Genomic DNA, 17,559 nt, shown 5'->3' with positions numbered 1-17,559 from the left:
ATGGCAGAAAAGTATCAAATCCATGAAGAATGTTAAGATGGAAGACTTTGACCTCAGAGGAAAAAGATCTGCCTGAAACAATCCATGATAGGATCAACCAAAGTTTGAAAATCTTTTGAGGAATGATGTTTTACTCTTTAAACTGTACATAGTAGCTCCTTTGATTACTTGCTGAATTAAATACCAGCCATTGTAAATGTATTTGGCTGGATCAGAGGATAACAAGCCCAGGACCATTTGATCCACTTCAGGAAAGGAGTGTGCTGGGTGTCTCTTGTAGCAGAGGCAAGGGTGACGAATTGGCACCCTGACTGCTGTGACAGCGGCTGCAGGGAACAGCATTCCTCATCTCCATGGCCCAGCCATGGGGCTGCACAGGGAAGCCTGGCAGGAGCTGTCTCCTACTGGTTGTGATGGATGTGAGGGCTGTGGCACTGTCTGCTGTGGCAAACAAAGCAGAGTAAGAAAAATTATCTCAAGGATAAAGCCAGTAGACTTGCACAGGTGTTGGCCCCTCTGAGCTGAAACAAGAGCAGGAAGAGCACCTTGTGTGGCCAACTGTGAGAGGATTTGCTGCCATACTGCATGTCCTTGGAGCTTCCTTCCCTTCACCAGCTGTGTGCCACCAGACTGCCACACTGCAGCACCTGGGTACTGGCTGGTTTCCTGCAGTTCCCCATGACTGAGCTGCAGAGAGGACTTCTGCCACTACTGAGCACAGTGTCTGCCTGCCAGCAGGTTCTCCTGCATCAGTGAGTCATTCCTGAGTCACTTGTCCTCTTGCCAGGAGGAGCCAGTTTTCTCCCAGGGAATACAGCAACCTTCCTGGCTGGTATAAACAGACCTGCTGAAAAGGTGAGACATCAGCGAGCATTTGTTTCCAGCAAGGTTTCCTAGGTATTAAACAGTCAGCACATAGCAACTGTTTGGAGACAAGTTTAAATTAGCTGCTCAACCTTCCTCTGTTGACTTTATTTCCTTTTTGGATTCTGAGAAGGAAGTTCTCCATGACCAAAATGAGAAGCGTTGAGGGAAGATAAGAGGCAGCTGCTGCCAGCTCCAAGGACTTGTGCTGCCAGATCAGTGTTCATGGCACACAGCATTATCAATGCCCTCTAGGAGGTCTCAAAGGAGCGGACCACCAGAATAGCAAACGGTTTAGCCCAAGCTTTTTGTTAGCCTCCTTCAACTGGATTTGTAAAACTTTAGATCTTTCTCTGTGAACTTTCCTACTAAAATTCCCATTTGCAAAGGCCACTGACTTTGCAGAATAAAACCTTTCCTCTTTCTCTGTTTGATGATGAATTTTCTAGGATAGGCCAAAAGTGTCTCTACTTGTGCTTGAAGGATCCATTCTGGAGTGACTGGACCGGGAAGGCATTGCTTAGAGGTGACTAGTCCAGGTGACAGCACAAAGCCTCCTGTCTTGCTTTCAGCAAAACTCCCAAAAATGACCCTTTTAAAGATGAACCAATTCTAAATTGACTGCAGTGGGATGTTGGATGGTATATTTAGGAGCATTTATTCACCCTTTATTCAGGGAATAACAGTGAGATCTTCAGAACATACCTGTTTGCCTTTTATGTTGTATCCTTTCTGATTTAAATGTGCTCTCAGCTACCTTTCAGTAGGCCTGATTGATTCAAATGCCCATATCTTGCTAACAAGATGGAATACATATGAGGAGTGCATCCCACTTTCTGCTCTACTAGGTGATCAGAAAAGAAGGCAATGCCAAAGAATGCAAAATACAGCAATTGCCCCAGAGGAGCTGAGAAGAGGCTGTTCTTGAGTAAGCAAAGATGATGAAAACCCACTAATTGGAGAATCTTAAAAAAAATGGTGTCATGGGAAGCAGAACTCCACTAATGTGCTTTTTCTCTGAGAAGGTTATGGGGAGATCAGCAAGCTTGTGTAGGATTTTCACCTGGCCAGTGGTGTTTCAGTTGCCTGGAAGATTCTCCTACCTGCAAAACAAATTCTTTTGAACTTCTTTTGAACTTCTCACTGCCAGCACATGAAACCTGGCATGAAGAGAAGGCCAGGCCCAGGTGTCAGCTGCCATTCAGGTGGTGAAGGAGCTGAACACTGCATGGGCTGGGAATGGTTTTAGCTCAGAGCCCCACCCTGAGAGCTTGTGTAACTCTATTTTCAGAGATAATCAGAGCTGTTTAATACAGAATGCAAAGATACAATATCTAATGTAAAGAGGTTCACCTTTACTGATAACTTAAGTAATGTGTATTTAGGCAACTCCACTGTTACCCAAGTTGTGCTTTTTTGAAATGTCACACAGCAGTAATCTTCAGATTTCCAAGTTCCTACTTCTCTCATTACCCTGGCTCCAAGATTATGATAAATATATCAGCTGATCACCCCACATTGGCTTCTTTGCTTCAGACTGGAGAAAAGAACTGTCACCAAGTTATGGTATTGCCATGAAAGTAGCAGCTGAGTACGTACAAGCACTGAACTTACTGTAGCTACAAACTCTAAACCCCAACAATAATAGGAAGTCAAGAACCTTACTCAGTGAAGAAAATTACATTCTGAAGCCTGACAACTTTTTAATATTTGATCAAGTTAGAAATAGGTTCATAGTAATTAATTCTCCCATTTGAAATTGTTTTTCTTGAAAATAACACAATCTGATTTCCAGATAATGCAGTGGAAAATTTGATGGTCTATGAAGAAAAAGAGCAGGCACTGGTGAGTTAAATAAACTTTTGCAGTCATAGTGGCAAGGTAAAGAACAACAAATAAAGAATTTTATTTCTTTAGCAGCAGCTTACACCTGTCAGCTCACAGGGAAAAGACAAAGAAGAAATTATCTCTATAGCTAAGTCCTGCATAAATGTGATAAAGACCACACACAAGCCCTCAGACTCAAGTTTTTTAGGTAGGCACCTACAACAACAGATGCTGAGATTACCCATGAGGCTGCACAACCCAATGGGTACTAATTTCAGATTCTGTCTACCCATGAGGCTGACACTTTATAAAACAAGATCCAACCCATTCCAGCCCTGTCCACTGTAGGAGGACCTTACTGAATGCTTTGCACTGGGAAATGTAGGCTTTGCACTAGAATCCTATTCTACCTCCCAGCCTCAGTGAATTCACCTCAGTTTAAGCACCATACTAGGGGAGGGCTGGCTTTGCCTCTCAGGCTCTCGAATCTACTTGCATATTGCTACACATGCAGTGGGAAAATACTGTTTCACATGTTGTCTTGGGATGGGGATTAACAAAGGCCTCAAGAGGCAGAGCAGCATTTCAGAGGGGTTATCCAGGCAGAGACAGTGCCCTGAAACAGCTCAGAAAGTGCACTGTTACCTTGGTTTGGGGGTGGCAACAGGGCTGGCCTGGAAATTCGTCATGTCATCCCCAAAGGTGTCCCTCCCACGCACTATTATTCTCCAGTGTTGCTCTTGATGTTTGCCCAGCTAAAGAAGACCTACTTCATCTGGAGGTAAACCACTCCAAATAGATTTCTCCAGGAAGGCTTTTCCCTAAGTGCTTGAGTGTTTAAAAAACCTACAAATAGGTCAAAACAATGAGACACAGAGAAGCAATGACCTCTTTTCTGGAAATAGTATCCCACTAACTCAATTCTTATCCATTGCCTATTAGGCCTGGTAATGAGGTGTACAGTTATTTTTAATTTGTTATGTGATGTAGTCCATCTTTCAGGGATACCACAGCAGATGTCAATAAGACAAGAATCATCCTTTCATATTTCCATGTGCACAGGACATTGTCTTTCGGCAGTATCACTAGCAAAAAAGGAAAATAAAGCTGTTGCCCATGAGTGCTGTCCTTTGAAGTGTGGGACTGAAGCCTCTTGGCTGACATCCTTTTCCTGGCCGACTCACTTTGTGCATGACTGCAGTAGCACGCTGCAGTCCCACGGGACCTGTTTATTACTCCCGAGTAAACTTTCCCCCTTCACCATGGGAAAATGGATTCACAATGATAGAAGGCTGGGGCATTCTGCATGCTTAAAATCATAAGGCTTTTAAAACCATTTTTTAATCTTTTTTCTTTCAGTCAAATGCCAAAGAAAAGAATCATGTTAAGCCATGATTATAAAACATGCCTTTGATGGCTTGTGCGTTTGCCTTGTAGTACCTCCAAGTCAAATATTGTTTAAATCCCCATCGGCTCAGCAAGATATATGGAAGAGACAGGGTTCAGGAGGCTGGCTGGGAATTAACTGCATTAGCTGCAAAATAACTGGCCACCACAGCACCAGTGCTGTTGCACGTGGATGAGGGCACATATCAGGAGATGCACATTCTGCATCCCATGGGTTTCTTCTGGGCCAGCAGCCTGGCCAGCTCAGACCCTTTGGTCTCCAGCTGCAGGGACACCTGCAGCCACCTGCCCCAGTGCCAGGTGACCTCTCAGGCAGCACAAGAGAAGGGAGAGCAGACCTAAGGGAATATCAGGGAGGCTACATGAGGGAGCAGGAGAGAGTTTAATTACTTAGTCTTGCTGGCAGATGGATTTTCAAAGTAGCTGCATCATATTATGACTTCAGAGGACAAACTGATCCAACATTTGGAATGACTTATAAAGTAATGTCTTCTGAATGTATTTGCTGTGCTAGGTTTAAAAAACAGCTTGTCCTGGAATTCCTTACCTCCTCCAGTGCAGGCAGGTGGCCTGGGAGTGATAGTACACTTCTTTCCTGGCTCTTGCACTCCTTTTTCCAATGAAAATTGTGACAAGTCAAATGACGCTGGCATTAAACTGAAGTGGTGCCAGTGGTGAATCAGAGACCTTTTCAAACTACTTAAATTTTAAGGGGACAAGGAAGAGTGGACCTAACTGAATGCAAAAAATTAATAATAGATAAAAAATGAAAAATGAAGAATCTAACAGTAAAAAAAAAAAAATGCATATTTATATATATATGTATATGATTTTTGCCCATTTTGATGCAGACCTCTGCCCACAGAAAGCAACAAAGATAAAAGTTATAAAAGATGTGATGTTAAGTAAAAGTCAAATATCATTTAAAGTCGCAGTCCTCCTGCGGTGCCACCCACAAGGTGGTATACCTTGAGTTGTAGATTAAGGTGAGAAATATGAAGTAAAAAACTTCAAGTGATTTTTAAAAATTAGTAATTGTAATAATGTGAGGTAGGATTTCATGAGGAATCCTTATTCTAATGAACACAAGAAATAATCTCTCATTATTCCCAATCGCATTCATTTAATTTTAAAATAATTACGACTAAGAGAAGAAAAAGCTAAAACACTTTGGTAGTTGGTGTGTAAGTGAAAAGAATCCTGTAAAATGGTGTGAGTGTGCATGTAATCCCAGATACATGCATGGACTTTGTCACTCAGGCGTTCTGAGCACCATGTACCGCTCTGGAATCAGGAATGTACAGTACATTCAAAGATGCTATAATAAGAAAGTAGCACAAGGTAAATAAATACTGAAATTTTTATGAGTGAACTTTTGTGAACCAGTATAATATGGGAGCATGAGAGGAACTCATAAAAAGAGGGCAAAAGCCAAAGAACAGATGAGGTTGAGAAAGCGATATGATGAGTGCAGCAGAGAAAAAAAATGTGAAAACAAAATGTCTTTTATTTGGGATGCATTCAGGAGAACATACACTGAAGCCATGAATCTATTTTAAGATTCAGGAAACTAAATTCTTGGATTACAGTTATTCCCACTACCTGTCTCTGGAGTTACAGCCTCATTAAATTCCACTGAAATTATATTATTAGTTTGTTCCAGATATGCTTTGGAAACTCTTGGCTATAATGCAGTGCAGCTGAAACTGATTTATTTGTATCCAATACTGTAACTACATTGCAGCCAATACTCTGTGTTTGCATACAGCCCCTGCATGTAAAGATTTTACAGTATAGAGTAAGAGGATGACTGCAAAAATCAGGGTCTGCAGGTATGGCCTTGGAAAGCACTCCACAGGCACAGCTGCAGATGAGAGAAACTAGGGGTGCAAATGAGGAGAATATTACAGCCAGTTTCTAATTAAACCAGGCTCATAATAAAGACAAAAAGCCATATTTTACAGTAAGAATCCTGACAGGCCATGTCTATGGTCAAGCAGGAGTTCGAGCACAATCAAAACTATTATAGTATCATGGAGAACAAAGAGGGGAAGGACTCAAAAAAATCACTTTTATCCAGAGATCAACCTGCACCATTCCTGAGTTGTCCCATTTGTTCATGGAGCATCCAGAGATGGAGAGTCAGCAGTCTTCCTTGATTGTGAGCTAACCCAGCTGCACTATCCCAGACTTAGCCATATACCACAACTCTGTACAGGCAGACAAAGAAGGTTGTGCAATGACACACGACAGGTTTGGCCGTGGAGCTGTCTCCTGCAGAAGTAGGCTTGGTGGTGCTGAGCCAAGCATGGGGAAACTGTAAAAGACTGTTTTACCCACTTGGGAAAAGTGGAAATCTCCTGGTGTTGGCAACCTTCAACAATGCAAGCTCTTTTTACTGTGTTTAAAGAGCATATGAACAATGATTATTATCAACGGTGACATTATATTCCTAAGTCATTTTCTTATGCCTAGTATGAATCATACCTGCATCTAATGAGCCTGTAGCAAGTTTTGTAAAGCTGTTGTATCATCAAGATAATTAAAACAATGTGTGCTCCTCTCCAATATAGAATTTCAGGTCATTATAAAACAGTATGGCTTAATCATAAATTGAACGTCTATGTAAAGCATTGCTGTTCTACCAGAATGTCTGTTAATAGCCTGTTTATTAAAGCAATAAAAGTGTAATTCATGCCACCTTCAACCAACCAGCTTGAAAAAAAGTATTTCTGGGAAATTATTTCCGGTATTTACAAAATCTGGCAAGTATCTGATATTTGCAGAATCTAATACAATCATGCCCAATCCTTTGAAAATTAATCATGTCAGCAACAACAGTGAGACGAGTTATGGAGATTGCTGATGCTTTTAAGTGCCGAAATGGACGCATCCCATTTTCGCAGCCTCTCCAATAACAACAGCCAGGATGGACCGGCTGGTTGTTTTTGCAGCTTGGGAGCAGAGCCGCCCATGCAGCACCCCTGCCCCAGCACAAACAGCTCCAGCAGGCACCAGCCCCACGCCGCTTCCTCCCGCCGGGCTTCCCAGCTGCTCTCAGTCACAGGGAGTACGGACCCATCTCAGTTTCCTCTCTGACATCGGAATGCCTGGGTGTAGTTTACGGAGGGGTGCGCCAAAGACAATTCCTGTGCTACCAGACGGTTTCCATTTCAGAAGGCTCCTCCACTCGGCTCTCTGCTGCAAAAGCTGCTGCCAAACTTCTCGCTATGCCTCTGGGTATCAGCAGCAGGAAAATCTTCAGTCCTGGCTTCTCTGACTTACTTTTTGTGAGTGGACAACGTGTCCTCCAGCACACAGCAGGGTGGGCAGGATCCTTGTGGCTTTATTTCTTCTGGGGCAATCTGATGGCAATGCAGAGACCCCAGAGACCAGGCTCTAAGTTACGGTTTTTCTCAAATCTCACCTGCCAGGAGCCTGCCAATAAACTGGTGAAGACCCAGGTAATGCCACTCCAAGTTATGGCTCTTGTCACTTGCCATGCAATTTCTCAGCATTTTCTGCACATATTTACACAGACTTATTTAAACCAAATCAACAGGAAATATGGGCATATGAGTGGCTATAAACAGATTGGTAGCTCTTACCTCCATTTGGTGAAGAGAAAGTGAGGAAAAAGCAGACAGAGAATAAGAGGCTATTTTTCAGTACATGAAGCAATAAGGATAGCATTTCCACTCCCAATAAACAGTTGAGAGGAAGCATTTGAGAGTAGCAAAGCAAAGGTAAAGTCCTCCACCAGGAAAGTGAGGTTGTATAAACAGAGAGGGTCAGGCTGCACTGCCCTGAGCTGCTGAAATTGTCCCTTCTTGTATCAGACAGGAATAAATATCAACACAGCATGGGAACAATATCACAGTGCTGCTAACCCTCTTGGAAATAAAGCTCATGGGCAATCTCCAGCCAGCCACTGGTTTTTGTCTTGCTCAGTAGTACTCAAGGCATCAACTCTATTTTCAGCTTTATTTTCCCCAACAAAAGCTGAATTGAGGGCCTTGTAAAGTACAAGTGTAATGACCCGCTCTGAGTGTCCCTGCCACAATTATTGCCTGACTGGTTAAATCTTGGGTAGGTAACCACAATACTGTAAACATGACATTGCAGCTACCCCAGCCCTTCAAACCCCTGGGCACTGTGGGCTTAGGCGGTCACCCAGGCCATGCACATCCAGAGCCAGTGAAGTTGATTCTCTGCTGTGACAGCTCTGCTCGGGTGCCAGGCTGCTGGGACACTGTCCTGGCTGACCCTGGAGGGAATGCTGGCAGAGCCACACACAAGTGGGCAGCCTGCCTGTACCCTCGGGGACATGTTTGGGAGCCTGGCACCACACCCTGCAGATAGCTGATGCTGGCTGCTCCGGGTGTTGGCACAAGGCAAAGCCCCAAAATGCAAAGTGGAAAAGGTCACTCGCAGTGAGCTTTTTGCTCCACAGCCTTTGCAAGCGCTTAGCAGCATTTGATGAGTGTCAGTTGGGGGTTTTTTATATTATTCATTGCAAATGTTAAAAGGAGGCTGTTTACAGCATCTGGTATGTCTTTTATTACTCTGCATGATTTTGGCTCAGTTAGTACTGTAAGCCTGGATTTTTACAGTTCTGCAAATTATTTTCAGCCCTGCGCTTTCTCTCCTAGTCTTACTCATCACAGTGACAGCAATCCACATCACTGCTGTGGGCTGCTTTTTAGGAAGTGGGCACATGATGACACACTGGGAAAATAAAGAGCCAAACCTCATTTGGGAGACACTCCACTTACTCCCCGTTTAGCATCACGTCACGGCATCATGATCAATCTTTGCACACAGGGGTTGACAAGCAGAAGATGAAGGTGGGGATTGGAAAGGAGACGCCAGTTTCTGCAAGGAAGATTGGAAAAGCAACATTTTCTGGTTTTATTCTGACCACCCGCTTTCCTGAAGGTCAGGGAAACGAGGCCGTGCAGTAAAACCAGGGAGCCCTTTTAGCAGTCGCACCTCCTGGCGCTCCGCCAGGCTGCTCTGCAGCACTGCACCGTGCCCGGGCTCCTGGTTCGGGCTGGCTTTGGCTTTGGGATCGCGCAGGTCCCGCGCGGCTCGGGCTCCGCCGGGGCTGCGGGCGATTTGCTCCTGCCCCCTGCCGGCCGCCGCCGGGACTGCGCCCCGCTCCCGTGTCCCGGGATCCCGCCGCGGCTCTGCGCGATCGCACGGATGCGCTGGGCACCGGGAAGGGCTGGAACTCCTGGACCTACCTTCTCCCCCTCCTGCTGACCACCACAGGCATGATTTTTCTCAAGGATGCAGCGCAAGCATTTTTGTGACCTTGTTTCTCAGAGCTCCACTAAACCCACCCTTGGGCACTTCCAGGGATCCACATCCATATCCTCAAATTCTCTAGACAATTCTCTATTTCAGTGGTTCACCACCCTCATAGCAAAAAAGTTCTTCCTAATATCTGATCTAAACCTTATCTCTTTCAGTTTGAAACCATTCCCTTTTGTCCTGTCTGTACATGCCCTTGTAAAAGCCCTTCTCCTCTTTTTTTTAGGCTCCCTCCATGTACTGGAAGGCCACAATTAGGTCATCCCAAAGATTTCTCTTTTCCAGGCAGAACAAAACCAATTATCTCAGCCTTTCATCATAGAAGAGCTGCTCCATCCCTCTAATCAAATTAGTGGCCCTTCTCTGAACTCAATCCAACAAGTCAGTGTCCTTCCAATGTTGGAGATACCAGAGATGCATGCAATATGTTTTCTTCTATCCCAAATAAAAATGCAAAGAAAGGAAGGAAAGAAGAAGGTAGAAATTATTTGACACATCCAGAATGAAAATCAAAGACTACCTGTGAAGTTGAAAATACAATTCAGTAAAAAGATGGGGCAATTTGCCTTGTTTGGGTCCTAAAAAAGGGAAGTCGAGGTCAGGTGGACAAAGGACATGAAGCCAGAAGAATCCATGTCCAGCACTGTTGCAGAACAGGAACCAGTACCAGAGAGGTCCCTCAATGCCTTTTGCCACAATTCCTATTCCAGTAATAGTGATATCAGCAGTTCACAGTGGTCAGGACCAGGAAGCTCTCTGGCACAGTATGACATTTTATTCTTTTTCAAAATGCCCTAAAGCAACCGCAGCAAGAAGTTCTTTAGGCTGAGTATTCCATAACCTTATTCTCCAGTGTTCTCCTTCTGAGATACTGAAATGCAAGCACTAAACAGGAAGACAGTCATAAGCACCTAAGAGCAGACTGTTGCAATTCTACATTCCCCTCTTTTGAGGTGCTTAAAGGGATTATAATTTAAATGTTCATAAAAATATTATTTTTTTTTAATTGACAATAAGCATATTCAGATGGTAATAGTATATGGTCAAATGGAATTTTAGAAAAAGAGATAAGGTGGGAAAAATGCCTTGGTAAAGCATTCTTTCATTCTATTTTCTGTCCAAAAGATAGGTCTTTCCTAAAAGTCACCATAAATGGCAATAAATACCAGAGATCATACCTTAATCTCTCCTTGCTAAAACTCACCATTAAAACATTAAGAATAAATAGCATCTAAGTGAGGGCTTTTTTTGGAAGGTTCCAAGCAATTGGAAAGTTAGTGTTCAAGTTAAGTGAGTTAATTTGGAAATTCTGAAACAAATGCTGGTAGGCTTATGCTGCTGCTTGCAGTGGTAGAGAGGATATGTGCCCAGTGTGGAAAGTCCCTGTCCCACCATGCTGACCCTGAGTGGTGCTGGGAAGACTAGCTAGAGCTTCTCATTTATCAAGTCAATATGCTAAAGAGGCTTGGTCTCAATACATGCATTGAAGAACTTTTGCCTTCATGGCCTGATGGCTAAATATTGGTGAGATGCCTTGGACTCCGAATAAGCAGCTGAATGAGGGTAAACACAATTTGCAGGTGATTCAAGTCTATTACAGCCAGGCTGTATGCTTAGGTCATGGTGATTTGGTAGCTCTTTCCATGGTGGGTTACTGAAAATTACTGCATAACTTTGATTTAAAAGCTTTAGAGTTCATTGACTCAGTGATTAACTGAAGCAATTCAATGTTGCTGTAATTAAACAATATACTTCGTCTTCACTCTGTACTATTTTTTTTTTCTGAGGTGATAAATCAGCAATAGATCTGTAATCTGCTGACTAATTCCATTTACCCATGCCCTACTACTGGCAAAGAACAAAACCTTCAGGCAACAGAAAATGAAAATGCAGTAAAATATGGAAATAACTGTAGCCTTTAAAAGACTTTTTTTCTTAGTCTTTTGGGAAACAAGTCAAATATCATAGCTAATATCATCTGCTCAAAATAATGGCAATTCTCTTTTAAATAAGGACACTAAACTTGCTGATATTCCAGTCCCTTTCCATTTCTAGAAAACAGAACAGATTTCTGCACTTAATTATTTTTTAAGTCTAAAAGGGGAACCCAGTGTTTTGAAATAAGTTGAGCAGTCAATCTGGTTACATATTTTGCAACAGCTGACCTGCAGCCTACTCTTCATCTATTTCCACTTATATCTTGTACCATCATAGAGTTTCATAGTCTGTGACATCCTCCCTGTCCTAGTTCATCACTGCATCTCGGGTCTAGACTCTGTCCAAAGCCCCAGGGCCGTGCCTGTCTGCCTCAATTCAAATGGATGCTGGCATAATCCAAGAGCTGAAGTATGCTGAGATTTGAAGCTCTCTTGTGAGTTCATCCAAAGGGGCATGATGAAGCAGACCAGTGTAAGAACAAGGTTGTACCCATAGCCACAAGGAAGACAAAACAAAAAATGGAAAACACCCAAACAAAGACAGGGGAAAGGAGAACATGCCAGTACTAGTAGTCACATTTCTACCATCAGGGATCACAAGTGTTTGTTTCCTGAAGCACGCATATTAGAAGGAGCTTTTGTGGTAATATTTTTATGAGTGGATTAAAGGTGGAAAAGACCTTTTTTTTTCTGTTGAAACAACATCACTCTGAAGCGATACAGTGCTACAGCACATGGTTCAGCTCAGAGGAGAATTAATAATAACAAGCCTTATTTATGTGTGGAAATAAAAGCTGTGGGTTTCTCCCTTTCACCCTGCCCCCACATTGACACTGCCAACTCTTTGCACTGTTCAGTCTCATCCTTTAGACATGTAAGTAAGCTCGGGGATGAAAAGTGTGCCTTTGTTCGCTGAAGTATCAAAGGAACTGTGATGTTCCTTTCTCATGCCAATCATTATAACAGTCATTAAGTCAGCACAATGGGTGCCTGGCTTTTATGTCCTTAGGGTTGATGGCACACACACAAAATATGACTGTTATTGTTATTTTTACTATTTTTAGGCACACTTTGTTAAGACTACAGCAAGCCTATGAAAAGAGCACACATTCAATTGGTGGCCTTACTTGGGAATCTCCCTCAAAGCCCCATGTGAGGCAAACTGGGTGAGAAAAAAGCACCAGGTGAGGTCGTCAGAAGGTAAGGAAGAACCCAGACCAGTCCTAGTCTTGCTTCCCTGGGATTTGTCCTACACTGGGACCCTGTTGGCTTTGGAGGGACAAGAATGAAGCACCCAAGCATCAGATGGTTGAACTGAGAGCCAGCTATGTAGCATACTTGTCACTAAATTCTGCCAAGAAAAGAAGACCTAGCAGATGTAGCTTTCTTTTAAATATATTTACTTGTTGTTGCAATTAAAAAGAAAATATCTTGGTAATACAAACACAGTGACTCACTCTCAGGTGTGTTGTGAAAGCCAGAGCAGATTTCTGTCAGGCTTTTCTTTAGTGGCAAACCGAAAATTTTATCTCCACTGGATTTTTATTTAATCTGTTTTAATTCTTACTTTTGGGGGCTTTTTTGTTTGTTTATTGGGGGGGGGGGGGGTGTTTGTTTGTTTGTTTTTTGTTTTGTGGGCCATGAAGGAAATTGTGAATCTGGAACTTTCAAGGTATTTTGCAGTGTGTTAAGTTTGAAACTAAGTGCTTCTAATTATTCATATCAGCCATATCAGTAACAGAAATCCTCAGATCTAACCAATTTAGCAGCAATAATAACAATTACAGTGTCAACTTTCTGTCACATTCTTTCATCTTTCTCTTATCTTTTCAATGGAGAAATTGTGATCCAGAGTAGCTAAAAGATGTCAATAGGTGCAAAAGAAATCAACAGGGAATGGAAAATAGTTGTTTCAGATTTCAGCCTGAAACAGATTATTTTATGGGTCCCTCCCAACTCTGGATATTGTGAGAATGCTTCCCCTTAAATAACATAAACAGAAAAAAAAATTGGCTTGTGAAAACCAAGAGATGGTATACCCAAGTAGCAATATATACCCTCTAGTACCCACACGTACACAATTGCACTTGATACATCTTACTAGTGGTATCAGTTCAGTAAAATACCTTGAATGTTCACATAATTTAGTTTCCAAAATCCTGACATTGCAAATCCTCTGTTGATATCACAGAACATCCAATCTCTGTAATCCCTATGGGATAAAAAACAATGGAAGCAGATATTCAAATATGCCTTCAGAAAATCAATCCTCTGAGTTAAGTGAAGGTCAACAAAAGTATGAGAAAAAGCAAGACAGAGCAAAGGTTTGCCTAGACATACATTACTGGAAAAGCTGACTGAAGTATCTAAAAAGTCTTTTTCACGGTCCTTACCAAAAGTTTGGCACAGGACTGATGAATTCTGGTTTTTAATAGACCTCAAAGCTTGCAGTTATAGGAGCCCATGTGTGCGTGTGGTCATTTCCACAGAAGTTTAGAAATCCAAGCAGAGTGGATGAATTGAGGAAAGCTATTTGTTCTTCATGTCATTCATTAAGTGCTACCATATTAAACTGAGGGACCTAGACATCTGTGATCAAAAAAGTAATTTGACCAACTATTTTTTTTACCTTCCCTCATATGCCAGACTGTTCTAGACAGAACTTTCTACTTCAAAACATTATTTCCATATTCTACTCTATTTTGTACAGGTTCGTACAAAAGTATTCATTGGCTGAACATAACAGAACTGTGATGCCTGCCAAACATAACCTCCTTGATTGGAAATGAAAGCAGCACTCAGCTCTCACTGACTGTTAACTCATAAATCCATTGACACGAGGCAGGAATACTGATCAGAAATTAAAGGTCTTGAATTTTCAAATGCTTATCTTTACATGCTATAAATTATCTGGATATGGTAAAGTAATATTGATTTAGTAAAATCAAGCTAATTTACTAGTCATTCCTTTGAAAACATTACCTATGCAGTACATTGTTAAGTATATTGTAAAGCATAACACTGTAACATGTGATTGGCAGTTCTTTCTGGATGGATTGCAGAAAGAAAGAAAAAAAAATCATAGGCCATATTCCTGTGAGCACTGGTGTCATTTCACAGCGACATTGTCAGACCAGTAAATTTCACAGACTCATTACTAACTTCTCATCATTTTATTTCCTCATGCAATTATGTTTATTTCCCCCACTATCCATTAAAAAAACCCAAAAAGACACAAACCACCAAAAACCAAAAACCCCACCAAAACAAAAACAAACAAACAAAAACTGAAAAAAAAAACCCCAAAAACATCCAAACAAATACAAACCCCTCCCACATAAACAAAAAAAGCCCAAACCATTTTGTCAATGTTTTCCATATTCTTTTGACCTGCCACACCTGGCCATGACCTAGGGAAGATATATAGAGCCCTTGCTGGACCTGTCTGTGTCTTCCTAAGAGAAACTGTAGCTTAGTGTTACCCAATCCTCTAATAACTTTATGTAAGCCTTTTCCTGTCCAGCCACTTGACACAGTGCAGACACACAGCAGTACAAAAGAAAATGCATTGAGTCTTCAATGAAGAGAGGACATAAACAAATAGTTAATCACTTTTTGGCCATGGGTGGCTGCTGTGCAATCAGCAGCAGCCAATTCTAGGACAACAGGCTTCTGGTGAGAGGTAGCTGGTGACTTTTTTTTTAACATACCAGATCACACAGAATAGATACATCTTGCATAAGAGATGGATTAGGAATTAGTTGCTGCAGCATTTGTTCAGAGTTTGCATGTTTGGCTATTTCCATGACAGCTTCAGCTCTTTGCTGTCTGCAAAGCAGCCAGTAATCACTTCAAGCAGGCGCACCGAGGGCAATGACCTCCTGAGCAAGGACTTTTAGACACAGGGGTGCTCACAGGCAGAGACTGCTCACAAGCTGGCTTTGATAGAGGTTGCAAGCAGTCAAAGGGCAATCACAGAGCCATAGGATCACACAGAATTGACTAGGTTGGAAAAGACCTTTGAGATTGCTGAGTCCAACTTAATATCACTTCGTCAACTAGACCATGGCACTGAGTGCCACAGCCAGTCTTTCTTTAGACACCTCCAGGGACAGTGGCTCTGCAATCACTTTTTCTCTGAAGAACTTTTTCCTAATGTCCAGCCTAAACCTTTCCTGGAACAGCTTAGGACCATGTCCTCTTGTCCCTACCTGTGACCTTTTATAACCAAATCTTCTGCCTGTGAGCATGTTTCTCACAAACTACTTCATACCAGCGGGAACTGTTTCGGTTCAGCCTCCCTTGCTTCTCTCAAAGCATATGAAACAGTCTAGAAATGTCAGGATTTGTGTTCCACTTAGTCCAATTTCACCCACTGATTGATGGAGCAGACAGGCTTTGTAACTTCAGCACGTGAACACAGTCCCCCAAACACATGCTCTCAGAGAGCTGGTGCAGTGAAGTCGTGCTGTGGTCCCTACTTTCAGGGTGCACAGAGAAACTGAGGGCCAGGTCTTCAAGGATGTGGAGTCACCTAAGCTTCATTGATTTCCTTTGAGTCATAGAGGATGTTGTTGCTAAAAGAGAGGCTCCAGAACCCAAGTTAGGATCTGAATCACTGTCATTTTGCAGTTAATCCAATTATCCTTCCAATTTATACAGTACTTCTCAGTCAATTGCATACAGTGGAACATTAGAATGCAATACTGGGAGCACAGCAGCCAATTACCAGGATATATCCACATTCATGGAGACAAATCAAGCTATTAAAATGCTTTACTTGAAACAGGAGAATGCCCTAGAAAGGTCTGTGCTGTAATTTCCATGTGCTGTCAGAACAAATCGATCAAGAGTAGCAGTTCAGGATCCTGGTCTACCACAAGGAATGAGCGAATAAACAGTAGTCCCTCTTCACTAATCAGCTACTCCTCCACAGGCAGCTGGCAATGCAAGCAGGACACCTAAGGGCAATCTGTAAAAAGATTATTTACTATTAATGAAAATTTGTAACCTCTAAGGTAAGAAAGTGTTCCTCAGACCAAGTTTCTGGTGCTAAATCCCTTGCTTCCATTTGGAACCCATTAAGCAAAGAACTAATCCAGTGGGAATAGCTGCTTATATAAAACCAAAACAGACTCCTTTCCCTGAGACAGATTTTGTAAGCCAGACATGTACTTTCCATGGGTTTATGTGATTTAATGTGGCATGCTGGCATTAACCAAGAGGTTTTTATGCAGTGTATATCTGTCCCAAATTCTTCTCACAGAAGTGATCTGTCATGTCAGTCCTTAAATTTAGAGTCCCTGGGAGAATGACTTTGTTCAACACAAATATAAATAGTATGGAAATTAAACCCTTCCTCTTATAAAATATTTTGCAGGTTGAGGGACACACATTGATTCATGGATCTGTGGTGTCAGGCTTGCTTTCAGATGCTGTTTAAGCATCACTCTTTACCAATTAACCGTATGTTCAATAAAAGGTACAATTTATCAGCTGACAGGCAGCATTAATTTGATCTCACCATGGGAATACTTATAAATTTCAATTAGTCTCAACATTGGTTAAAAAAAAGAGTACAGACAAATAGACCAGGGTAAATACAACAAACATGTAGGACAGGTTTCCCTCAAATTTTCTCAAGAAAAGAACTCCACATTACTACAGAAAGTAATCCCTGTTCTCTTCAGGCTTAATAAAATGCAAATATAATTACAGGCTGAAGGCTGCAATGCAGAATTTTGATATTTTTACTGGGAGTAATGTTTAATGGCCCAGTAAAACTGTAATAACATACAGAGCCATTCCTCTCAAGGCCTCTGAGACAAAAATATTCCAGACACAACCACAATGAGGTTGTTATCTGGTGAACATCCAAGAAGACAGAAGTTGGATGTGTTCCAGTCACTTCCACATGAGCACTGTGTGTAAAGCTGGTATTTATAATACTATTTTCAGTTTCCATCCAGAAAGGTAGTAAGGTGACAGAGAAATTCAAAGATGTCTTCCATGGTCTTGGCAGACCCAGCAAGGGTAGCAGAGACCAAGAGACTGGGGAATTTGAGTTGTGAAAGAATGTTAGGTTATATTTGCTTCAGGTACCCCACACACACTGCCATTCCAACGTTATGGTGCACAGCAAACCTGGCATCTGAACCAGAGGTCCAGGCTCTCTGTGTACAGTTCATATGCTGGGTGACATGGAGCC

This window comes from Catharus ustulatus, chromosome 3 (genome assembly GCF_009819885.2).
Source record: "Catharus ustulatus isolate bCatUst1 chromosome 3, bCatUst1.pri.v2, whole genome shotgun sequence".
Taxonomy (NCBI): Eukaryota; Metazoa; Chordata; class Aves; order Passeriformes; family Turdidae; genus Catharus; species Catharus ustulatus.
Note: the sequence above shows the minus strand (reverse complement) of the source record.